The sequence below is a fragment of the Martes martes genome (assembly GCF_963455335.1).
Source record: "Martes martes genome assembly, chromosome: 3".
Taxonomy (NCBI): Eukaryota; Metazoa; Chordata; class Mammalia; order Carnivora; family Mustelidae; genus Martes; species Martes martes.
In genome coordinates, this window is record NC_137890.1 from 84,339,892 (window position 1) to 84,367,187 (window position 27,296).

Below are 27,296 nucleotides of genomic sequence, written 5' to 3' on the forward strand. Positions count from 1 at the left end.
TACTCCCATCCCCTCCCAAAACCTCAGTTTGTTTCTCAGAGTCCACAGTCTCTCATGGTTTGTCTTCCCCTCCGTTTTTCTTTTCTTTTCTTTCTTTTTTTTTTATGGGATTATTAGTTTTTTGAGTGTTGAGTTTCAGAGGTTCTTTATAGATCTTGGATATCAGCCCTTTATCTGTAATGCCATTTCTAGATATCCTCTCCCATTCTGTGGGTTTCCTCTGACTGTTTCCTTTGCTATGTAGAAGCTTTTTATCTTGATGAAGTCCCAAAAATTCATTTTGCTTTTGTTTCTCTCGCCTTTGGAGATGAGTCTTGAAAGAAGTTGCTGTGGGTGATGTCAAAGAGATTACTGCCTATGTTCTCCTCTAGGATTTTGATGGATTCCTGTCTCACATTGAGGTCTTTCATCCATTTTGAGTTTACTTTTGTGTATGGTGTAAGGGAATGGTTGAGTTTCATTCTTCTGTATGTAGCTGTCCAATTTTCCCAGCACCATTTATTGAAGAGACTGTCTTTTTTTCATTGAATTTTTTTTTCCTGCTTTGTTGAAGATTAGTTGTCCACAGAGTTGTGGGTCCATATCTGTGCTCTCTACTCTGTTCCATTGGTCTACATGTCTGTTTTTGTGCCTGTACCATGTTGTCTTGGTTATCACAGCTTTAAATTCAGGCAACGTGATGCCCCCAGTTTTGTTCCTCTTTTTCAACATTTCCTTGATGATTTGGGACCTTTTCTGGTTTCAACTTTTGCATCAACATGGATGGAACTGAGGGAGATTAGTCAAATAAGTCAAGCAGAGAAATTCAATTATTATATGGTTTCACTTATTTGTGGAACATAAGGAATACCATGGAGGACATTAGGAGAATAAAGGGAAGAATGAAGGGAGGGGAATTAGAGGGGGAGACAAACCATGAGATACTATGGACTCCAGGAAACAAACTGAGGATTTCAAAGGGGAGGAGGGTGGGAAGATGTATTAGCCCAATGATGGGTATTAAGGAGTGTATGTATTGCATGGAACACTGGGTATTATATGCAAACAATGAATCAAGGAGCAATACATCAAAAACTAATGATGTACTGTATGGTGACGAACATAACATAATTAAAAAAAAAAGAAGAAGAGGACTTCAGCCCCATGAATGAATAAATGAACTAAAAAATAAATACATAAATAAATGTTTTTAAAGGGGATAACATTTAAAATGGATCTATGTTGAAATTATTTACGTGTAAAAAACTTCATAAATTATTTTTGAGGCTAAAAAAACAAGGTTAAGAAAGAATCTGAGAGGGGCTCCTGGGTGGCTCAGTCGTTAGGCGTCTGCCTTCGGCTCCGGTCATGATCCTAGGGTCCTGGGATCGAGCCCCACGTCTGGCTCCCTGCTTGGTGGGAAACCTTCTTCTCCCTCTCCCACTCCCCCTGCTTGTGTTCCCTCTCTCACTGTGTCTCTCTCTGTCAAATAAATAAATAAAATCTTTAAAAAAAAAGAATCTGAGAGAAAGAGATACATTATAAGAACCTGAAAGGCAGGTAGGGGGGAAACCTTCAATTCTGGAATGAGAGGTCATGGAAAAATATTAGTTAATGAGTTTTCCTAATTATCTGTGAGCAAGAATGGGAAATTCTCATTACACTTCCAATTAATCTTTTGGAGAAAATGTGATATTATTAAAAGATAAAAGTTGTATCAATGATTTTTAAGGAAAAAAAATACAATCTGGAAAGCAGTGTATGAGAGGTTCATTTACCGCAGTCCCAACATTTAGATTATTTAATTTTGATTATTCTAGTAAGTGTGTAGTGATATACCACAATGTGGTTTTTTGTTTTTTGTTTTTCTTTCATTTCTCTGATAACTAATTAATTCATGTGAACATCTAGTCATATGTTTATTTTTATTAACCTTACATATATTTTCTTCTGTGAAGTGTCTGTTCAAGTTCTTTGTTAATTTTTGTATTCAGTTGTATGTTTTTATTGATTGTTCTACATTTTTACATATTTTTTTTAGATTTTATTTATTTATTTGACAGACAGAGATCACAAGTAGGCAGAGAGGCAGACAGAGAGAGAGGAGGAAGCAGGCTCCCAATGGAGCAGAGAGCCCGATGTGGGGCTTGATCCCAGGACCCTGGGATCATGACCTGAGCTAAAGGCAGAGGCTTTAACCCACTGACCCACCCAGGTGCCCCTACATATTCTTTTTTCAAAGATTTTATTAATTAATTAATTTATTTATTTATGTATTTACTTATTTGAGAGAGAGAGCACAAGTTGCAGAAGGGGCATAGGGAAAGGGACCAGTGGAGTCCCCACTGATCAGGGAGCCCAACACGTGGGGCTTTATCCCAGGACACTAAGATCATGACCTGAGCTGAAGGCAGATCCTTAACCGACTGAGACATCCAGATGCCCCCATTTTTACATATTTTGAATAAAAGTTTTGTTATATGTATTTATTGCAAATGTTTTTTTTTTCTCTCAGTCTATGCTTGTCTTTTTGCTTTTTAAATGGTGTACTTTACATGCAAAATTTTAAATTTTGTTTAGTAAATTTTATTTTTTCTTCTTTGGTTAATGTATTCAACATTTCTTAGAAATTTTTGTCTACTCCCAAGACCATGAAGGCATTTTCTTATGTCTATATCCAGAACTTTATGGTTTTAACTTCTCTAATGGATTAAAGCTAACTCTAAGGGTGGTCAAAGTGTCAAAGTTAATATTTTTTGACATGGATATCCAGAGACGTGAACAGCTGCCATTTAGCCAGGTTGGGTTACCCTGGACTTGGTGGAAGTACAGAAGGACTTAGAGGGTGGAAGTGAATTAGGGGTGGTAGATCTCAGTTACAATCAGAAGATCTACTTAAATTTAACCAAAAGGTGGATGCAGAAGTCAAGCTTATTTTTAAATCAGTGGCAGAGCATCAGTGCTGCATTAGGAACACTTGAATCATATGCTTGGACACACTTACATTTCCTTATCATGCTCATTCACAGAACCTCCACCCTCAAATTAGGGTACACATGCTCCTGCAGCACATACAGTCTGCCCTATCCAACCTTCTAGGTTGGATTTGAGATCATGAAGTAGTGAGAATCTGCATAGAAAGTACTAGATGAAAACAGCCAACAAGGGAGCAGGTCTCAGCAACACAGCTCCAAATGTGCATGGGGATTAACATGTGTGCATGCAAGTACGCATGTGGGTATGGGTACATATGTGTGTGTGCACCTGAGCAGGTGCATGTATGTACATGTATGTGCTGTGTGTTCATGTGCACATGCACTCTCTAGGATCTAACCACTCTCCCCTAGAACTCCAGAATTCCTCTGGAAAAATGAACGATGTGCCCATGATACATCTGCAAAATTGACCATTTCTTATGTAATTTATCTCCTCATTTTTAAAAATATTTTGTTTATTTTCCTTCATTTTATCTTTCAACTCTTTTTGGGGGGTGGTATGGGTGGGAAACAGCATTTTAAAAAAATCTTAAGAGTTTCTTCCTATCTTTCCTCCCTCCCTTTCTCTTCCTGTCTGTCTGTCTGTCTCTCTCTCTCTCTCTTCCTTTCTCTCTAGCTCACTCTCTTTTTCCCTCCCTTTCCATCAGTCTTCCTTCCTTCCTCCTTCACTTCCTCTCTTCCTTCCCTGCTTCCTTCCTTCTTTCCTCCTTCCTTTTGTTTATCTTACTTCTTTAATAGCCTATTGCTGTTTTATGAGAGGAATATAATTCCAAACTTCACCAAGGATCTATACTTCTTGTTTTATATGTTAATTTATTTTCCATTTCCTGAATTACATTTCCTCCACTGTCAGCTTTGGTTACTTTTCTTTTGGCTAGTCACTTATTCAGCAAATATTAATTGAACATTGTCTATGTGCAACATGGTTTTCTGTCCCTTGGGATACATCAGTAGTCTGTCCTTAAATGTCTTGTTTCCTTGGTTTTCATGTTTCATTGTATATTTAAGAGGAAGAATGGTAAGCCTGTCTGGGAGCATGTGCACATGGATAGGGATTGTCCACTGAAGGCCTTTCCTTAAAATGAGCAGGATGGGGCCCAGTGAGTTTTATTGGATAAAGGAGAGAGAAGGACATTGCATGCTTTTCTCAGGCCTACTAACAGCCTCATCAGGCACTCTAGTTCTCCCCCAGATTTTTGAAATTCTTTATAACTTTTCACCTTTCTGCCAGTAGAGAGCAGGTCTGGTACTGAGACTCCTGGGTGTCTGTTGTTTATGGGTGATGGTGTGGTGATGAGAACTACTACTCCACACACAGAACTTAATTATTTTCTCTCCTTTAGACTAATAGTCACAAAATGGAAGACCCTTTGCAGTTGAGGAGGGCAGATTGGCCCCATTCAGCAGTTCCATGCCTTTCCCAATCTGTAAACATTCTTCTATTTTCTCTCCATCTTGAACTTAAATTCTTTTTTTTTTTTTTGCCAGCATCTTTTTGCATCTTCTTGCTTTGTTATCATTAAAATGAAATCTTGAGGGGAAAAAAAATATATATATATGTGTGTGTGTGTGTATATATATATATATATATATATATAAAAGTTTATACACACACACACACACACACACACACATATATATATATATATATATATATTAGTGAATATGTTTTTAAAATATTTTGTTTGTTCTTTTGACAGAAAGAGAGCACAAGCAGGGTAGGGACATAGAGAGAGGGAGAAGCAGGTTACCATCTGATGAGAAAGACCAACAAGGGGCTTAATCTCAGGACCATGGGATCATGACCTAAGCCAAAGGCAGACACTTAACGGAGTGAGCCACCCAGGCACCCTAAGAGGAAAAGATATAAATGCATGTACTCAGGCTACTATTTGAAACTGAAAGTCTGATTAAGACTTTCTGAATGTGGGGGCACCTGGATGGCTCAGTGGGTTAATCCTCTGCCTTCTGCTCAAGTCATGATCTCAGGGCCCTGGGTTTGAGCCCCGCATCAGGCTCTCTGCTTGACGGGGAGCCTGCTTCCCCCCCCCTCTCTCTGCTTGCCTCTCTGCCTACTTGTGATCTCTCTGTCTGTCAAATAAAATAAAAAATCTTAAAAAAAAAAAGACTTTCTGAATGTGTAGGTTAAATGGAGAAGAACTAATATTTTCATAATGTACAGCTTACCCAGTCAAAATCATAGTATGGCTTTCTGTTTGTTCATATTTTTAATATTTGGTATTTTTTAAATTCCCTTGATCTATGTGTGAGGTTTCTTTTTCACATTTTTTTCATTAGTGTGAATGGGGAATTTTTTTTTTTTCTAGAGAAATTTATAGTTGGTTTGTTCTACATAATAAGGTTCATTATTATTTTTGGTTAATTTTGATTTAAACTCTTTAACTGAAATCATGTTAGTTCATTAACTTTTCAACTGAATACTTTGTATGTTTAAAATAAAGTAACTTACCGTCTGCAAGAAAGGACAGTTTTGATTTTTTCCTTTCTAATATTAAATTTTGATTAGTTGGCTGAAACTATTAACAAGAGTTTTTAGTACAATAAGAATTAATAGCAATGAATGAATGAGTAGAAAAATAAGTTCTTATCTTAAAACTGTCTCATGGGAATGACCTGGTATTTGGTTGCTAGTTATGATGTTTCTTCAGATTTCTTGGAGAAAATGTTTATCAGTTTATTCCTGGCATACCTGTAGTTTATGGTTTGTTGTTCTTTTCAGAAATGCACGTTGAATTTTGGTAGTTATTTTTCACCTTCTATCGATGCTTGTGTTTTTTTTTTTTCAATTTTAAATACAGTTTTATTTAAGACATTGCATTTCAACTTATAATACAGTTTTTATAAAGTGCAATTTTTATTTCCTTTCCCTGTGCATATATTCCACTTTAAAATATCAAGAATGGGAGAGACAAGATGGCAGGGAAGTGGGAGGAGGCGCTGTTTCAACCTGTACCCTAAAGTGAGCTGATTACCTACCAAAGAACTCTGATCACCCATGAAATCAGCCTGAGATCAGAATTATACACGTCTGGATCTCTACAGGGGCAGAAGACGCCAGTGGGCAGGTAAAGCGGAGTGGGAATGTCAGACTGACATTGGAAGATAAACAAAAGGGGGAGGGAGCCACCAGAGGTGACCAATTGGAAAATAATACCCCAATACGAGAGTGCCCTGTGTCTGGGGACAAGCATTAACTTGGAATCTGGGTGAAAGCACTCAAAAAGAGCTAAGGATCACGGGGGAAATTGTGGAAATTGGGGAGGCTAGGGACAGGGGCTTCAGTCCCTGGACCCAAGACAGCCTCCCCAGGTGCTGAGCCAGAGAGAATGCAGTGGAGAAACCAGGTCTTGGTCCCTGAGCCTCCAGCGTGCCTGAGAATGCATGGGGTCCGGCTCCTGTGAGGAGCTGGGAGTCTTGCCAGCCGGCAGAACGCCTCACCATACTATCAGAGCCTGAGACGTGTGCGCCCCACACTCTCCCCTGAGAGAGGTGCGTGAAGGTCCAGCCCAGTGCTCTTAGACCCGCACCATACTATCAGAGCCTGAGAAGCACATGCCCCATACCATCCCCAGAGAGAGGTGCACCAAGGCCTAGCCCAGCGCTCTTAGACCCACGCCGTGCTCTAAGAGCCTGAGACACAGACGCCCCACACCCTCCCCTGAGAGAGGTTCATGCAAGCCCCGCGATCTTAGACCCAGAAAAACCAGGCCATCCCAGCCCGGGCCAGTGGGAAATCCTCAGTGTGCTGAGGTTGGAACCTCTCTGGTGGTCTGGAGCTGCCCAGACAGCCGCTGCTGCCGTGGCATTGGGTACAAGCAGGAGATCCTGTGTCCCCAGGGACAGCGACTTGGAACCTGTTCTGCCAGAGGCCAAGGGGGAATTTATATGGGCTCTGCAGCACCCGCAGGGGAGCAGACTGAGGCTTCTCTCTGAGAGGGAGGTCGGGGTGCAGTTTCCTTTCCTCTAAACCTCAAAAACCATCAAAAGCTGTCAAGGTGAGAGAAAGAAAGTGAACAAACGTAAAAACCTCCAGAGAACAAAAGTCTGAAAAAACCAGTTTCCTCAGAGCCCACCCCCTTGAGGGGGGCGGGAGGACTTAACTCAGGGAACATCATTGACTGAAAACCCACGTGGCAGCCCCCTCCCCCAGAAAACAAATCAGGAAAAAAAAAAAAAAGACTACAAGAGAACAACCACCACTACTTCATAGATACAACTTTTATTTTTAACTCGTTCCCACAATTCTGGTTCTTTTTTTTCTTTTATATAGATAATTTTTTAACAAAGTGACCATCACAGTGAGATGTCCAGTACATCAAATTCCATAATAACCTTCTAACCTGAACTTTTTGATACATACACATGTGTTTTTCTTTTGCTTTTCTATTTTTTTAATTTTAGTTTAGTTTAGTCTAGTTTATTCCTTTTTTATTTTTATTTCCTAATATTCATATAGAGTTAAAATTCAAGATAATCCCTTTTCCCCAATCAATGCTGCCCCTACAGGTAAACCAATTTTTAATCCCCCTTTATCTTAGGAAAGTTGAGTCCTTTAACAAAGATATCAAGATACATCCAGGAAGAATCAAAATAACCTTCCTAGCCCACACTGAGAATTTATAACCACTCTCCCATCTTTTTCTACTGCCAAGTGTTTCTGTGTATTTGTGTTTGTCCTGATAGTATATAAATCTTACACTTGGGGTTCTTTTTGATGAGGTTCTTCTTTTTTTTGCATATATATAAATATATATATATATTTTTTTAATTCTCTCTTGTCACCTATTTTTATCAGTCTTTTTGTTTGTATGTTTTTGTTTGTATAATTCATAAATCTTACCTTGGGGTCATTTCGGCTGAGCCTACTCTTTTATCTTCCCTTTCTTTCCTGTCTCTCTCTCTCTTTTTTCTTTTTCTTTTCTTTTTTCTCTCATTTGGGTGGGGAATCTTGATTGCTCAGAAGCATTCCAGAAGCATTCCTTTGACTGCACCACGGTCCATACATCCAGCTACATACATGCAGTCATCTCTCACCAAAATGACAAGGAGGAGGAATGCCCAACAGAAGAAAAATACAGAGGATGGGCCTTCTGCAACAGAGCTAATGGCTATCGACATAGACAATATGTCAGAAATGGAATTCAGGCTAACAATTATCCAGGCAATAGCTAGGTTGGAGAAAGCCATGGATGACCAAATGGAATTGATTAGGGCAGAACTGAAAGCCACCAGGATGAGGTTCACAATGTTAGGGCAGAACTGAAAGCCACCCGGGATGAGGTTCACAATGCTCTCACTGAGTTCCAATCTAATCTAAATTCTCTAAAAGCTAGGGTAACTGAGACAGAAGATAGAATTAGTGATCTGGAGGACAAACAGATAGGGAGAAAGAATCAGGAGGAAGCCTGGAACAAACAGCTTAGAAGCCATGAAAACAGAATCAGGGAAATAAATGATGTCATGAAACGTTCCAATGTCAGAATTATTGGAATCCCTGAAGGGGAGGAGAAAAAAGAAGTCTGGAAGATATAGTGGAACAAGTTGTCCATGAAAATTTTCCGAATCTCATGAATGGAACTAGCGTTCATGTACTAGAGGCAGAATGGTCTCCCCCCAAGATTATAGATTCTCAAAAGTCCTCGAGACACCTAATAGTAAGAATGAAGAATTATAATTGTAGGCAGACCCTTTTGAAAGCAGCTAGGACAAAGAAGCTCCTTACATACAGAGGAAAGCCCATCAGAATAACGTCAGACCTCTCCACAGAGACCTGGCAAGCCAGAAAGGGCTGGCAAGATATATTCAGGGCACTAAATGAGAAGAACATGCAGCCAAGAATACTTTATCCAGCAAGACTGACATTCAAAATGGATGGAGAGATAAAGAGTTTCCAAGACGAGCAAGGCTTAAAAGACTATGCAACCACCAAGCCAACACTGCAGGAAATATTAAGGGGGTTCTATAAAAGAGGAAAAACCCTAAGAATAGCATTGAACAGAAATATAGAGACAATCAACAGAAAGAAAGACTTTAAAGATAACACAAGGTCAATAAAAATGTATCTCTCAATAATCACTCTCAATGTGAATGGCCTAAATGCGCCCATCAAATGACACAGGGTTGCAGATTCGATAAAACGACAAGAACCATCCATATGCTGTCTACAAGAGACCCATTTTGAACCTAAAGATACACCCAGACTGAAAGTGAAGGGATGGAGAAACATCTTTCATGCCAATGGGCCTCAAAAGAAGGCCGGGGTAGCGATTCTCATATCAGATAAATTAGATTCTAAACTAAAGACTGTAGTCAGAGACATAGAAGGACACTACATAATTCTTTTTTTTTAAATTTTTATTTATTTTCAGCATAACAGTATTCATTGCTTTTTCACCACACCCAGTGCTCCATGAAATCTGTGCTCTCCCTAATACCCACCACCTGGTTCGCCAACTTCCCACCCCCCGCCACTTCAAAACCCTCAGGTTGTTTTTCAGAGTCCATAGTCTCTCATGGTTCACCTCCCCTTCCAATTTCCCTCAACTCCCTTCTCCTCTCCATCTACCCTTGTCCTCTTTATTATTTGATATACTCCACAAATAAGTGAAACCATATGATACTTGACTCTCTCTGCTTGACTTATTTCACTCAGCATAATCTCTTCCAGTCCTGTACATGTTGCTAGAAAAGTTGGGTATTCGTCCTTTCTGATGGAAGCATAATACTCCATAGTGTATATGGACCACATCTTCCTTATCCATTCATCCGTTGAAGGGCATCTTGGTTCTTTCCACAGTTTGGCGACCGTGGCCATTGCTGCTATAAACATTGGGGTACAGATGGCCCTTCTTTTCACTACCTCTGTATCTTTGGCGTAAATACCCAGTAGTGCAATTGCAGGGTCATAGGGATGCTCTATTTTTAATTTCCTGAGGAATCTTCACACTGTTTGCCAAAGTGGCTGCACCAGTTTGCATTCCCACCAACAGTGGAAGAGGGTTCCCCTTTCTCCACATCCTCTCCAACACACGTTGTTTCCTGTCTTGCTAATTTTGGCCTTTCTAACTGGTGTAAGGTGATATCTCAATGTGGTTTTGATTTGAATCTCCCTGATGGTTAGTGATGATGAACATTTTTTCATGTGTCTGGTAGCCGTTTGTATGTCTTCATTGGAGAAGTGTCTGTTCATGGCTTCTGCCCATTTTTTGATATGATTGTCTGTTTTGTGTGTGTTGAGTTTGAGGAGTTCTTTATAGATCCTGGATATCAACCTTTTGTCTGTACTGTCATTTACAAATATCTTATCCCATTCCGTGGGCTGCCTCTTTGTTTTGTTGACTGTTTCTTTTGCTGCGCAGAAGCTTTTGATCTTGATGAAGTCCCAAAAGTTCATTTTTGCTTTTGTTTCCTTTGCCTTTGGAGACATATCTTGAAAGAAGTTGCTGTGGGTGATATTGAAGAGGTTACTGCCTATGTTCTCCTCGAGGATTCTGATGGATTCCTGTCTCCCGTTGAGGTCCTTTATCCATTTCAAGTTTATCCTTGTGTATGGTGTAAGAGAATGGTCGAGTTTCATTCTTCTACATATAGCTGTCCAGTTTTCCCAGCACCATTTATTGAAGAAACTGTCTTTTTTCCACTGTATCTTTTTTCCTGTTTTGTCGAAGATTATTTGACCATAGAGTTGAGGGTCCATATCTGGGCTCTCTACTCTGTTCCATTGGTCCATGTGCCTGTTTTTATGCCAGTACCATGCTGTCTTGGTGATCACAGCTTTGTAGTAAAGCTTGAAAGCAGGTAATGTGATGCCGCCAGTTTTATTTTTGTTTTTCAACATTTCCTTAGCTATATGAGGTCTCTTCTGATTCCATACAAATTTTAGGATTATTTGCTCCAGCTCTTTGAAAAATACTGGTGGAATTTCGATTGGAATGTCATTAAAAGTATAGATTGCTCTGGGCAGTATAGACATTTTAACGATGTTTATTCTTCTGATCCAAGAGCATGGAATGGCTTCCATCTTTTTGTGTCTTCTTCAATTTCTTTTAGGAGTGTTCTGTAGTTCGTCTAGTACAGATCCTTAACCCCTTTGGTTAGGTTTATTCCAAGGTATCTTATGGTTCTTGGTGCTATAGTAAATGGAATCCATTCACTAATTTGCCTTTCTGTATTTTCATTGTTAGTGTATAAGAAAGCCACTGATTTCTGGACATTGACTTTGTATCCTGCCATGTTACTGAATTGCTGTATGAGTTCTAGTAGTTTGGGGGTGGAGTCTTTCGGGTTTTCCATATAAAGAATCATGTCATCTGCGAAGAGAGAGAGTTTGACTTCTTCCTTGCCAATTTGGATACCTTTTATTTCTTTGTTCGCTGATTGCTGTTGCTAGGACTTCTAATACTATGTTGAACAAGAGTGGTGAGAGTGGGCATCCATGTCGTGTTCCTGATCTCAACGGGAAGGCTTCAAGCTTTTTCCCATTGAGGATGATATTTGCTGTGGGTCTTTCATAGATAGATTTGATGAAGTTCAGGAATGTTCCCTCTATCCCTATACTTTGAAGTGTTTTAATCAGGAACAGATGCTGGATTTTGTCAAATGCTTTTTCTGCATCAATTGAGAGGATCATGTGGTTCTTCTCTCCTCTCTTATTGATTTGTTCTATCACATTGGTTGATTTGCAAATGTTGAACCATTCTTGTAACCCGGGGATGAATCCCACCTGGTCATGGTGGATAATCTTTTTAATGTGCTGTTGGATCCTGTTTGCTAGGATCTTGTTGAGAATCTTGGCATCCATATTCATCAGTAATATGGGTCTGAAATTCTCCTTTTTTGTAGAATCTTTGCCTGGTTTGGGGATCAGGGTAATGCTGGCTTCAAAAAAATAGTCTGGAAGTTTTCCTTCTGCTTCAATTTTTTGAAACAGCTTCAGGAGAATAGGTATTATTTCTTCTTTGAAAGTTTGATAGAATTCCCCAGGGAATATGTCGGGTCCTGGGCTCTTGTTTTTTGGGAGGTTTTTGATCACTGCTTCAATCTCGTTACTAGATATCGGTCTATTCAGGTTGTCAATTTCTTCCTGGTTCAATTTTGGGAGTTTATAGTTTTCCAGGAATGCATCTATTTCATCTAGGTTGCTTAACTTATTGGCATATAACTGTTGATAATAACTTCTGATGATTGTTTCTACTTCCTTGGTGTTATTGGTGATCTCTCCCTTTTCATTCATAATTCTATTAATTTGGGCTTTCTCTCTTCTCTTTTGGATTAGTGTGGCCAATGGTTTATTGATCTTATTGATTCTTTCAAAAAACCAGCTTCTACTTTCATTGATACGTTTTCCTGTATCTCTGGTTTCTACCTCATTGATCTCTGCTCTAATCTTGATTATTTCCCTTCTTACGTGTGGAGTTGGTTTGATTTATTGTTGATTCTCCAGTTCTTTAAGGTGTAGAGGCAGCTGGTGTATTCTGCATTTTTCAATTTTTTTGAGGGAGGCTTGGATGGCTATGTATTTCCCCCTTAGGACCGCCTTTGCTGTATCCCATAGGTTTTGTACTGAAGTGTCTTCACTCTCATTGGTTTCCATAAATTGTTTAAGTTCTTCTTTGATCTCCTGGTTGATCCAAGAATTCATAAGCAAGGTGGTCTTTAGCTTCCAGGTGTTTGAGTTCCTTCTGAAATTTTCCTTGTGATTGAGCTCCAATTTCAAAGCATTGTGATCTGAGAATATGCAGGGAATAATCTCAGTCTTTTGGTATTGGTTGAGCCCTGATTTGTGACCAAGTATGTGGTCTATTCTGGAGAAGGTTCCATGTGCACTTGAGAAGAATGGGTATTCTGTTGTTTTAGGGTGGAATGTTCTGTATATATCTATGAGGTCCATCTGGTCCAATGTGTCATTCAATGCTCTTATTTCTTTATGGATTTTCTCCTTCGATGATCTGTCTTTTTCTGAGAGAGACGTGTTAAGATCTCCTACTATTAATCTATTCATATCAATATGATTCTCTATCTTGATTAATAGTTTTCTTATGTAATTGGCCACTCCCATATTGGGGGTGTAGATATTTATAATTGTTAGATCATCTTGGTGGATAGTCCCTTTAAGAATTATGTAGTGTCCTTCTGTATCTCTGACTACCGTCTTTAGTTTAAAATCTAATTTATCTGATATGAGAATCGCTACCCCGGCCTTCTTTTGAGGCCCATTGACATGAAAGATGCTTCTCCATCTCTTCACTTTCAGTCTGGGTGTATCTTTAGGTTCAAAATGGGTCTCTTATAGACAACATATAGATGGGTCCTGTCATTTTATCCAATCTGCAACCCTGTGTCATTTGATGGGCGCATTTAGGCCATTCACATTGAGAGTGATTATTGAGAGATACATTTTTATTGACCTTGTGTTATCTTTAAAGTCTTTCTTTCTGTAGATTGTCTCTATATTTCTGTTCAATGCTATTCTTAGGGTTTTTCCTCTTTTATAGAACCCCCCTTAATATTTCCTGCAGTGTCGGCTTGGTGGTTGCAGAGTCTTTAAAGCCTTGCCAGTCTTGGAAACTTTTTATCTCTCCATCCATTTTGAATGTCAGTCTTGCTGGATAAAGTATTCTTGGCTGCATGTTCTTCTCATGTAGTGCCCTGAATATATCTTGCCAGCCCTTTCTGGCTTGCCAGGTCTCTGTGGAGAGGTCTGACGTTATTCTGATGGGCTTTCATCTGTATGTAAGGAGCTTCTTTGTCCTAGCGGCTTTCAAGAGATTGTATCTACAATTATGATTCCTCAATTTTACTATGAGGTGCCTGGATGTTTTTTTGGAATTTATAATCTTGGGGGGAGACCTTTCTGCTTCTAGTACATGAACACTTGTTCCATTCGCAAGATTGGGAAAATTTTCATGAAGAACTTGTTCCACTATATCTTCTAGACTTCTTTTTTCTCCTCCCCTTCAGGGATTCCAATAATTCTGACGTTGGAACTTTTCATGGCATCATTTATTTCCCTGATTCTGTTTTCGTGGCTTCTAAGCTGTTTGTTCCAGGCTTCCTCCTGATCCTTTCTCTCTATCTGTTTGTCCTCCAGATCACTAATTCTATCTTCTGTCTCAGTTACCCTAGATTTTAGAGAATTTAGATTAGATTGAAACTCATTGAGAGCCTTGTGAACCTCATCCCTGGTGGCCTTCAGCTCTGCCCTAACATTATGGACTTCATCCCTGGTCGCTTTCAATTCTGCCTTAATCAATTCCATTTGGTCATCCATGGCTTTCTCCAGCCTAGCTATTGCCTGGATAATTGTTAGCCTGAATTCTCTTTCCGACATATTGTCTATGTTGATAGCCGTTAGCTCTGTTGCGGAAGGCCCATCCTCTGTATTTTTCTTCTGTTGGGGATTCCTCCTCCTAGTCATTTTGGTGAGAGATGACTGGACAGATGTAGCTGGATGTATCAACCGTGGTGCAGTTAAGGTGCACCCTGGAATGCTTCTGACCACTCAGGATTCCCCACCCAATCGAGAGAAAAAAGAAAAGAAAAAGAAAAAAAGAGAGAGAGAGAGAGAGACAGGAAAAAAAAGGGGAGATAAAAGAGAAGGTTCAGTCCAAATGGGCCCCAGGGTAAGATTTATGACATATACAAATAAAAACAGACAAAAAAAAGACTGATAAAAATATATGACGAGAGAAAACATATATATACATAAGCAAAGGAAGTAAGAACCTCATCAAAATGAACCCCAAGTATAAGATTTATATACTATCTGGACAAACATAAATACACAGAGACACTGGCAGAAGAAAAAGATGGGAGCATGGTTATAGATTCTCAGTGTGGGCAAGGAAGGTTATTTTGATTCTTCCTGGATGTATCTTGATATCCTTGTTAAAGGACTCAACTTTCCTAAGATAAAGGGGAATTAAAAATTGGTTTTCCTATAGGGGTAGCATTGATTGGAGAAAGGGGGTTACATTGAAGTTTAACTCTATATGAATATTAGAAAATAAAAATAAAAAAAGGAATAAACTGGACTAAACTAAACTAAAATTTTTTAAAAAATTAAAAAAATAGAAAAGTAAAAGAAAAACACATGTGTATGTATCAAAAAATTCAGGTTAGAAGTTTATTATGGAATTTGATGTACTGGACATCTCACTGTGATGGTACATAGGTTAAAAAATTATCTATATAAAAAAAGAAAAAAAATGAACCAGAATAGTGGGAATGAGTTAAAAATAAAAGTTGTATCTATGAAGTAGTGGTGGTTGTTCTCTTGTAGTATTTTTTTTTTCTTTCCTGATTTGTTTTCTGGGGGAGGGGGCTGCCACGTGGGTTTTCAGTCAATGATGTTCCCTGAGTTAAGTCTTCCAGCCCCCCTCAAGGGGGTGGGCTCTGAGGAAAACAGTTTTTTCAGGCTTTTGTTCTCTGGAGGTTTTTATGTTTGTTCACTTCTTTTCTCTCACCTTGACAGCTTTTGATGGTTTTTGGAGGTTTAGAGGAAAGCAAACTGCACCCTGACCTCCCTCTCAGGGAGGAGTCTCAGTCTGCTCCCCTGCATGTGCTGCAGCCCCTGGGCCACTGGCAGAGCAGGTTCTGAGTCACGGTCCCTGGGGCCACAGGATCTCCTGCTTTTATGCAAAACCATGGCAGCAGCGGCTGTATGGGCAGCTCCAGACCACCAGAGAGGTTCCAAGCAGCGATCGCACACTGAGATTTTCCCCCTGGCTGGGGCTGGGACTGCCTGGTCTTTCCAGGTCTAAGAACGCTGGGCTTGCGCACACCTCTCCCAGGGGAGGGTGTGGGGCTCAGGCGTCTCTGGCTCTAGCACGGCACGGGTCCCAGAACACCAGGCTGGGCATTCGTGCACCTCTCTCGGGGGGGGGGCGCCCACATCTCAGGCAAGGTGCGCATTCTGCCATCTGGCGTGGCTCCCAGCCCCTCATGGGAGCCGGACTCCATTCGTTCTCGGGCGCACTGGCGGCTCAGGGACCAAGACCTGGTGTCTCCGCCGCACTCTCTGGCTCAGCGCCAGGGGAGGCTGTCTGGAGTCTGGGGACCTAAGCCCCTGTCCCCAGCCGCCCCAATTCCCACAATGTCCCCCCGCCATCCTTTGCTCTTTTGAGTGCTTTCAACCAGACTCCAAGTTAATGCTGGTCCCCAGATGCAGGGCACTCTCATATTGGGGTATTATTTTCCAATCGGTCACCTCTGGTGGCTCCCTCCCCCTTTTGTTTATCTTCCGATATCAGTCCGACATTCCCACTCCACTTTACCTGCCCACTGGCATCTTCTGCCCCCCGTAGAGATCCAGACGTGTATAATTCTGATCTCAGGCTGAATTCATGGGTGATCGGAGTTCTTTGGTAGGTAATCAGCTCACTTTAGGGTACAGGTTGAAAATGCGCCTCCTCCTACTTCCCCGCCATCTTGTCTCGACACTACGTAATTCTTAAAGGGACTATCCACCAAGATGATCTAACAATTGTAAGTGTCTATGCCCCCAATATGGGAGCAGCCAATTACATAAGAAAACTATTAATCAAGATAAAGAGCCATATTGATATGTGTACATTAATAGTAGGAGATCTTAACACGCCTCTCTCAGAAATAGACAGATCATCAAAGCAGAAAATCAATAAAGAAACAAGAGCATTGAATGATACATTGGACCAGATGGACCTCATAGATATATAAAGAACATTCCACCCTAAAACTACAGAATACTCATTCCTTTCAAGTGTACATGGAACCTTCTCCAGAATAGACCACATACTGGGTCACAAATCAGGGCTCAACTGATACCAAAAGCCTGAGATTATTCCCTGCATATTCTCAGATCACAATGCTTTGAAATTGGAGCTCAATCACAAGGAAAATTTCAGAAGGAGCTCAAACACCTGGAAGCTAAAGACCACCTTGCTTAAGAATGCTTGGATCAGGGGCGCCTGGGTGGCTCAGTGGGTTAAGCCGCTGCCTTCAGCTCAGGTCATGATCTCAGGGTCCTGGGATCGAGCCCTGCATAGGGCTCTCTGCTCAGCAGGGAGCCTGCTTCCCTCTCTCTCTCTCTGCCTACCTCTCTGCCTACTTGTGATCTGTCTGTAAAATAAATAAATAAAATCCTTAAAAAAAAAAAAAAGAATGCTTGAATCAACCAAGAGATCAAAGAAGAACTTAAACAATTCATGGAAACCAATGAGAATGAAGACACTTCGGTCCAAAACCTATGGGATATAGCAAAGGTGGTCCTAAGAGGGAAATAAATAGCCATCCAAACCTCCCTCAAACAAATGCAAACTTCAGAATACACCAGCTGTCTCTACACCTTAAAGAACTGGAGAATCAACAACAAATCAAGCCAACTCCACACATAAGAAGGGAAGTAATCAAGATTAGAGCAGAGATCAATGAGGTAGAAACCAGAAATACAGTAGAACGTATCAATGAAACTAGAAGCTGGTTTTTTGAAAGAATCAATAAGATAAACCATTGGCCACAGTAATCCAAAAGAAAAGAGAGAAAGCCCTAATTAATAAAATTATGAATGAAAAGGGAGAGATCACCACTAACACCAAGGAAGTAGAAACAATCATCAGAAGTTATTATCAACAGTTATACGTCAATAAGCTAAGCAACCTATATGAAACGCATGCATTCTTGGAAAACTATAAACTCCCAAAATTGAACCAGGAAGAAATTGACAATCTGAATAGACCGATATCTAGTAACGAGATTTAAGCAGTGATCAAAAACCTCCCAAAAAAGAAGAGCCCAGGACCTGATGGATTCCCTTGGGAATTCTACAAAGCTTTTGAAGAAGAAATGACACCTATTCTTCTGAAGCTGTTTCAAAAAATTGAAGCAGAAGGAAAACTCCAGATTCTTTCTATGAAGCCAGCATTACCCTGATCCCCAAACCAGGCAAAGACCCCTACCAAAAAGGAGAATTTCAGACCAATATCACTGATGAATATGGATGCCAAGATTCTCAACAAGTACCTAGCAAACAGGATCCAACAGCACATTAAAAAGATTATCCACCATGACCAGGTGGGATTCATCCCTGGGTTACAAGGATGGTTCAACATTCGCAAAACAATCAATGTGATAGAACAAATCAATAAGAGAAGAGAGAAGAACCACATGGTCCTCTCAATTGATGCAGAAAAAGCATTTGACAAAATCCAGCATCTGTTCCTGATTAAAACACTTCAATGTATAGGGGTAGAGGGAATATTCCTCAACTTCATAAAATCTATCTATGAAACACCCACAGCAAATATTATCCTCAATGGGAAAAAGTTTGTAGCTTTCTCGTTTAGATCAGGAACACGACAAGGATGCCCACTCTCACCACTCTTGTTCAACATAGTATTAGAAGTCCTAGCAACAGCAATCAGACAACAAAGAGAAATAAAAGATATCCAAATTGGCAGTGAAGCAGTCATACTCTCTCTCTTCACAGATGACATGACTTTTTATATGGAAAACCCAAAAGACTCCACCCCCAAACTACTAGAACTCATACAGCAATTCAGTAACGTGGCAGGATACAAAGTCAATGTCCAGAAATCAGTGGCTTTCTATACACTAACAATGAAAATACAGAAAAGGAAATTAGAGAATTGAGACCATTTACTATAGCACCAAGAACCATAAGATACCTGGGAATAAACCTAACCAAAGAGATAAAGGATCTGTATTTGAGGAACTACAGAACACTCATGGGAGAAATTGAAGAAGACACAAAAAGATGGACGACCATTCCATGCTCTTGGATTGGAAGAATAAATATTATTAAAAATGTCTATACTGCCTAGAGCAATCTATACTTTTAATGCCATTCTGATAAAAATTCCACCGGTATTTTTCAAATAGCTGGAGCAAATAATCCTAAAATTTGTATGGAATCAGAAGAGACCTCAAATCGCTAAGGAAATGTTGAAAAACAAAAATAAAACTGGGGGCATCACGTTACCTGATTTCAAGCTTTACTACAAAGCTGTGATCACCAAGACAGTATGGTAGTGGCATAAAAACAGACACATAGACCAGTGGAACAGCGTAGAGAGCCCAGATATGGACCCTCAACTCTATGGCCAAATAATCTTCGACAAAACAGGAAAAAAGATACAGTGGAAAAAAGACAGTCTCTTCAATAAATGGTGCTGGGAAAACTGGACAGCTATATGTAGAAGAATGAAACTCGACCATTCTCTTACACCATACACAAGGATAAACTTGAAATGGATAAAAGACCTCAACGTGAGACAGGAATCCATCAGAATCCTCGAGGAGAACATAGGCAGTGACTTCTTCGATATCAGCCACAGCAACTTCTTTCAAGATATGTCTCCAAAGGCAAAGGAAACAAAAGCAAAAATGAACTTTTGGGACTCCATCAAGATCAAAAGCTTCTGCACAGCTGAGGAAACAGTCAACTAAACAAAGAGGCAACCCACGGAATGGGAGAAGATATTTGCAAATGACAGTACAGACAAAAGGTTGATATCCAGGATCTATAAAGAACTCCTCAAACTCAACACACACAAAGCAGATAATCATATTAAAAAATGGGCAGAAGCCATGAACAGACACTTCTCCAACAAAGACATACAAATGACTATCAGAAACATGAAAAAATGTTCATCATCACTAGCCATCAGGGAGATTCAAATTAAAACCACATTGAGATATCACCTTACACCAGTTAGAAAGGCCAAAATTAGCAAGACAGGAAACAACGTGTGTTGGAGAGGATGTGGAGAAAGGGGAACCCTCTTACGCTATTGGTGATGGGAATGCAAGTTGGTGCAGCCACTTTGGAGAACAGTGTGGAGATTCCTCAAGAAATTAAAAACAGAGCTTCCCTATGACCCTGCAATTGCACTACTGGGTATTTACGCCAAAGATACAGAGGTAGTGAAAAGAAGGGCCATCTGTACCCCAATGTTTATAGCAGCAATGGCCACAGTGGCCAAACTGTAGAAAGAACCAAGATGCCCTTCAACAGACGAATGGATAAGGAAGATGTGGTCCATATACACTATGGAGTATTATGCCTCCATCAGAAAGGATGAATACCCAACTTTTGTAGCAACATGGACAGGACTGGAAGAGATTATGCTGAGTGAAATAAGTCAAACAGAGAGAGTCAAGTATCGTATGGTTTCACTTATTTGTGGAGCATAACAAAAAACATGGAGGACAAGGGGAAATGGAGAGAAGGGAGTTGAGGGAAATTGGAAGTGGAGGTGAACCATGAGAGACTATGGACTCTGAAAAACAACTTGAGTGTTTTGAAGGGGCGGGGGGTGGGAGGTTGGTTGAACCAGGTGGTGGGTATTAGTTAGGGCACAGATTTCATGGAGCACTGGGTGTGGTGCAAAAACAATGAATACTGTTACGCTGAAAAGAAATAAAAAATTTAAGAAAAATATCAAGAATGTCCAGTTTATTTTCTATAGGAGCTTGACTTTAAAACTGTTATAGAATTTGCTACAAATTTGGGTCCTTCAAATGTTTTGTGTGGAAGAATGTTAGACCTATTCTCAGATTTGTTTATTCACCCTCTTCAATGGTGGGTCCAGAGGAGGTACCACCAGATGAACTCTGACACCAGGGAAGTCCCCAGGCATTCCTCCTAACATTCCTCCTGCACTCTGGTACAGCCTGGTAATAATGGGGTTGAAGACTTTTTCAACTCTTTCTGCTCATATTCATATTCTTCCTTCTCTAAGATCTGGGTCTCACCAAGACAGTTGATGATTTCATCACACTGTCACGAATCTTTTGTTTGTCTTCATCATTGATTTTGCCCTGAAGTTTTTCATCTTCAACATCTGCTTTTATGTTGCATGTATAAAATTCAAGTGAATTCTTGGAGGACTCCTTGTCCTGCTGTTTCTAATTTTCAGCTTTTACTTCTCAGTTTCCTCAATCATTGCTCAATATCTTCTTTGCTCATGTGACCCTTGTAGTTAATAATGGTAATCTTGTTCTCTTTTCCTGTACTCCTATCGACAGCAGAGACATTGAGGATGCATTTAGTATCAGTATCAAAAGTGACTTCAGCCTGAGGAATACCTTGCCAGATAGGTTGTTATCCTTGGTCATGGCATACTCACCTTCATAAACCTAAATGAGTACACCAGGCTGGTTGTCAGAGAAGGTAGTCAAGGTTTGCATCTGTTTGGTAAGAATGGTAGTATAGTACTGGATAAATACAGTCATGACTTACCCAACAGTTTCAAAGCCAAGAGAAAATTGAGTGACATCCAACAGCAGATAATCTTTAACATTTTCAAATTTGTCTCCAGAAACAATGGTGCCTGGATAGCTGCACCATTAGCGATAACCTCATCAAGGTTGATGCTCTTACTCATTTCCTTTCCATTGAAGAAGTCATACAGAAGTTCCTGAATCTTAGGGATATGAGTAGGACCACCCACCAGGATAATATTGTGGATCTGATGTATGTATAGCTTGACATCCTGAAGGGCTTTCTCTATAGGGTGCAGGGTGTCATGGAATAAGTCAGCATTTAATTTTTCAGATCAGGCATGAATAATGAGGTAGAGAAGTTGATTCCTTTGTACAGGTAATCAATCTCAATCCTGGCCTGAGTGCTGGAAGAAAGTGTATGCTTAGCATGTTCGCGAGCAAGCAGCACAGAGGTTTTGGATTGCCTTCTTGTTCTCTCCCATGTCCTTCTTATGTTGCACTTGAACTCTACAATAAAATGGTTGACCATTAAGTCATTAAAGTCTTATCCACCTAAGTTGGTGTCTCCAGGTGTAGAATTGACCTCAAACATCCCATCTTTAACAGTGAAGATTGACACATCAAAAGTGTCACATCCTAAGTCAAAAATCCACACATTCCTTTCAGCTCCAACTTTTTGTCTAAGTCATAAGCAATAGCAGCAGCAGTTGGCTCATTGATGATTCTAAGTACATTAAGACAACAGTAATCCCAGCATCTTTGGTAGCCTGATGCTGAATCATTAAAGTAAGCAGGCACTGTGACAACTGCATTGGTAATAGTCTTCCCAAGGTAAGCCTCTGCAATTTCCTTCCTCTTTTTCAAAACCATAGGGGACACCTCCTCTGGATAGATTTTTTTTCCTCCTTTGTATTCTACTTGAACTTTGTGCCTACCATCATCACTCACACTCTGAAGGGCCTGTGTTTCATATCAGAGTGGACAACAGCATTGTCAAATCTACATCAAATCAGACATCCAATCAGACATCACTCACACTCTGAAGGGCCTGTGTTTCATATCAGAGTGGACAACAGCATTGTCAAATCTACATCCAATCAGACATTTGGCATCAAAAACTGTGTCAGTGGGGTTCATTGTCACTTGGTTCTTTTTGTTTGTTTGTTTCTACAGATCAGTTCTTTTATTTTACAAATGAGGAAATAATGATGATTAAGTGATTTGCCCAAAATGTTACAAACAGTTCTAGAGCTATTATGATAAGGCAGCTGTAATGCAGTGGTTAAGAACCTACATTTTAATGCCAGGCCTCCTAGGTTGATATTTTGGCTTTTAAATCAGTTATTTGACCTTGGACAAGTCATATGCCACTGGTTCTTGGCAGCATCACTGATCGATCATTCAGTTTCAAAGGAGGCATAACTTGGGGTAGTTCAGTTTTCATCATTAGCAATTATTTCCACTTCCCTGTGGTGGAAAACACCTACATGAAGAGGTTGTGCAAAGATCATTGCCAACTGTGGATCCTTTAGACATAGTTGCTTCTATGTGGGTCTGGCTTGACTTGAGAAGAAAATAGCAATCTGGAGAGGTAGTGTTCAATGAGTGTTCTCTCTTTTTAATTTGTGAAATTTTTATATATCTTTTGCCCATCGTCTAATTAGATAGGTTGTTTCTTTAATGTTGAGTTTTTTCATGTTTTTGATCTAAATCTTTTGCCAGGTATGTGCTTTGCAAATATTCTCACTTAGTTGATAGCTGGTCTTTTCATCCTTTTAGTGGCATTGTTCACAATGTTAAAGTTTTAATTTTGATGAAGTATAACTATTTGATATGAACAAAGACATCTCTATTTATTTTTGATTCTGTTTGTTTTTCTTCATCAGCATTTTACACTTTTCAGGATACAAGCCCTGCCTATGTTTTGATAGACTTACACCTAAATATTTCTTTCTTTCTTCAATCAACTATAAATCATATTTTTAATTACAGTTTCAGTATGTTAATTTCATATAATTAAATATAGTTAAATTTTGTCGTTTTTATTTAAATTCCAGTTAGTTATTAATTTCAGGTGCACAACGTAGTGATCCAACATTTCCATATATCACCCAGAGCCACCAGAACAAGTATGCTCCTTAATCCCCATCACCTATTTAACCCATCACCCACACACCTCCCCTATAGTAACCATCAGTGTGTTTTCTTTTTTTTAATTGTGTTCAGTTAGCCACTATTTAGTACATAATTAGTCCTTGATTAATTAGTTAAGTATAACACCCTGTGCTCATCACATCACATGCTCTCCTCAATACCCATTACCTTGTTATCCCCTCCCCCCACACTCCTCCTCTCTGAGACCCCCAGATTGTTTCTCAGGTCTATAGTTTCTCATGGTTCATCTCCTTCCCTGGTTTCTCCCCTTTTGGATTTCCCTCCCTCTCTCTATAGTCCTCCATTCTATTGCTTATGTTCCAGATATGAGTGAAACCATATGATAATTGTCTTTCTCTGTTTGATCTACTTCACTTAATCCCCCACAGTTTCATCCATGTCATTGCAAATGTTGGGTATTCATCCTTTCTTATGGCTGAATAATATTCCATTGTGTATATGTACCACATCTTCTTTATCCATTCATCTGTTGAAGGGCATCTTGGTTACTTCCAGTTTGGCTATTGTGGGCATTGCTGCTATGAACATTGTGGAGCCTGCATCCCTTCTTTTCACTATATCTGTATCCTTGGGGTAAATGCCCAGTAGTGCAATTGCTGGGTCTTAAGGTAGTTCTATTCTCAACATCTTGAGAAACTCCATACTGTTTTCCAGAGTGGCTGTAGCAATTTGCATTCCCACCAACAGTTTAAGAGGGTTCCCCTTTCTCCACATCCTCACCAACATTTGTTGTTTCTTATTTCGTTAGTTTTGGCCATTGTAACTGATGTAAGGTGGTATCTCATTGTGGTTTTGATTTTTATTTCCTTGATGGCTAGTGATGTTGAACATTTTTTCATGTGTCTGTTAGACATTTGTTTGTCTTTTTTAGAAAAGTGTCTGTTCATGTCTCTTGCCCATTTTTTTGATGGGGTTATTAGTTTTTTTGAGTGTTGAGTTTGAGAGGTCTTTATAGATCTCAGATGTCAGCCCTTTATCTATAATGCCATTTTCAAATATCTTCTTTCATTCTGTGGGCTGCCTCTTTGTTTTGTTGACTATTTCCTTTGCTGTGCAGGAGCTTTTTATCTTGATGAAGTCCCAAAAGTTCATTTTTGCTTTTGTTTCCCTTGCCTTTGGACAGATGTCTTGAAAGAAGCTGCTGTGGGCGATGTCAAAGAGGTTACTGCCTACGTTCTCCTCTAGGATTTTGATGGATTCCTATCTCACATTGAGGTCTTTCATCCATTTTAAGTTTATCTTCATGTATGGTCTAAGGGAATGGTTGAGTTTCATTCTTCTGTATGTAGCTGTCTAATTTTGCCAGCACCATTTATTGAAGAGAGTGTCTTTTATCTTAATATTACTTTTTTGGGAATATTTTATTTATTTATTTGACAGAGAGAGAGAAACAGACAGTGATAGAGGGAACACAAATCAGGGAAGAGGGAGAGGGAGAAGCAGGCTTCCCACTGAGCAGGGAGCCTGATTAAGGGCTTGATTCCAGGACCCCGAGATCATGACCTGAGCTGAAGGCAGACTCTTTATGCCCGAAGCACCCAGGTGCCCCAAGAGTGTTTTTTTTTCCTTTGATATTTTCCCCTGCTTTGTCAAAGTTTAGTTGACCACAGAGTTGAAGGTCCATTTATGGAGTCTCTATTCTCTTTCATTAGTCTATGTGTCTGTTTTTGTGCCAATACTATGCTGTCTTGGTGATGAAAGCTTTACAATATAGCTTGAAGTCAAGCAACGTGATGTCCCCAGCTTTGTTCCTGTTTTTCCACATTTCCTTGGTGACTTGGGGTCTTTTCTGGATCCACACAAATTTTAGGATTTTTTTTTCCAGATTTTTGAAAAATGCCAATGGAATTTTAATAGGAATGACATTGAATGTGTAAATAACTCTAAGGAGGATAGACATTTTAATAACGTTTATTCTTCCAATCCATGAGCATGGAATATTTTTTTCTATCTTTTTGTGTTTTCCTCAGTTTCTTTCATAAGTGTTCTGTAGTTTCTGGAGTACAGATCATTTACCTCTTTAGTTAGATTAGTTCCTAGGTATCTTATGGTTTTTGTTGCTTTGTGAATGGAATTGATTCCTTAATTTCCCTTTGTATAGTTATATTGTTAGTGTATAGAAAAGCAACTGATTTCTGTGCATTGATTTTGTATCCTGCCCCATTGCTGAATTGCTATATGAGTTCTAGTAATTTGGGAGTAGAGACTTTTGGGTTTTCCACATAAAGCATCATGTCATCTGGGAAGAGGGAGAGTTTGACTTCTTCTTTGCCAATTTGGATGCATTTTATTTTTTGTTGTCTGATTGCTGAGACTAAGACTTCTAGTACTATGTTGAACAGTGGTGGTGAGAGTGGGCATCCCTGTCGTGTTCCTGACCTTCAGGGAAAATCTCTCAGCTTTTCCCCATTGATAATGATATTCACTGCAGGTTTTTCATAGATGGTTTTTATGATATTGAGGAATGTTCCCTCTATCTTTATACTCTGAAGAGTTTAGTCAGGAAAGGATGCTATATTTTGTCAAATGCTTTCTGCATCAGTTGAGATCATCTGGTTTTTGTCTTTTCTTTTATTGATGCACTTTACCACACTGATTGATTTGCGAATGTTGAACCACTCTTGCATCCCAGGCATAAATCCCACCTGGTCATGGCGAATAATCTTTTTACCGTACTGTTGAATCATATTAGCTATGATCTTGTTGAGTATTTTGGCATCCATGTTCATCAGGGATATTGGTCTGTAATTCTCCTTTTTGATGGGGTCTTGGCCTGGCTTTGGGTTCAAGGTAATGCTGACCTCATAGAAGGAGTTTGGAAATTTTCTTTCTGCTTCTATTTTTTGGAACAGATTCAGTAGAATAGGCATTATTTCTTTTTTGAATTTTTGGTAGAATTCCCCCAGGAAGCCATCTGGCCCTGGACTTTTGTTTTTTGGAAGGTTTTTGGATTACTGCTTCAATTTCATCACTGGTTATTGGTCTATTCAAATTGTCTATTTCTTCCTGTTTCATTCTTGGTAGTTTCTAAGTTTCGGAGAAGAAATAAATTTCTTCCAGTTTGCTTAATTTGTTGGCATACAGTTGCTGGTAATAGCTTCTTCTTCTTCTTCTTTTTTTCCCTAAAGATTTTATTTATTTCTTTGACAGACAGAGATCACAAGTTGACAGAGAGGCAGGCGGAGAGAGAGAAAGAGGAGGAAGCAGGATCCCTGCTACGCAGAGAGCCCAATGCAGGGCTTGATCCCAGGACCCTGGGATCATGACCTGAGCCAAAGGCAGAGGCTTTAACCCACTGAGCCCCCCAGACGCCCCCTGGTAATAGCTTCTAATATATATTTTTTTCTATTTCCTTGATCTCTCTCCTTTCATTCATGATTTTATTAATTTGGGTCTTTTTTTCTTTTGAATGAGTATGGCCAGTGGCTTACCAATCTTATTAATTCTTTCAAAGAACCAACTTCTAGTTTTGTTGATCTGTTCTACTGTTTTCCTGCTTCCTATTTCATGGACCTCTGCACTCATTGTTATTGTTTCTCTTCTCCTGCTTGATTTAAGTTTTTGTTTGCTGTTCTTTCTCCAGATCCTTTAGGTGTAGGGTTAGCTTGTTCATTTGGTATTTTTCTACTTTTTTTTATTTTAGAAAGACTTGGATGGCTATATATTTTCCCTTAGGACCACCTTTGCAGTATCCCATAGGTTTTGGATCAATATGCATTCATTCTCATTGGTTTCCATGAATTAATTTTCTTGTTGACTCAATCATTCTTTTGCAGGATGCTCTTTAACTTTCAAGTGTTTGAGTTCCTTCCGAATTGTTTCTTTTGATTGAGTTTTAGTTTCAAGTTATTGTGGTTTGAATATCATTCAAGGAATAATCTCAGTCTTTTCGTATTGGCTAAG

General features: G+C 39.6%; 1 pseudogene across 1 annotated transcript; it reads right to left on the reverse strand.

Annotated features, from left to right (window-relative positions):
• Positions 1–20,555: 20,555 nt before the first annotated feature.
• On the reverse strand, positions 20,556–26,080 carry LOC308340247 (heat shock cognate 71 kDa protein-like; annotated as a pseudogene). The gene is made up of 3 exons: positions 26,039–26,080; positions 22,257–22,385; positions 20,556–22,169 (listed from the first exon to the last, which is right to left on the reverse strand). The product of its transcript is annotated as a heat shock cognate 71 kDa protein-like (transcript).
• Between the last annotated feature and the right edge of the window lie 1,216 nt (positions 26,081–27,296).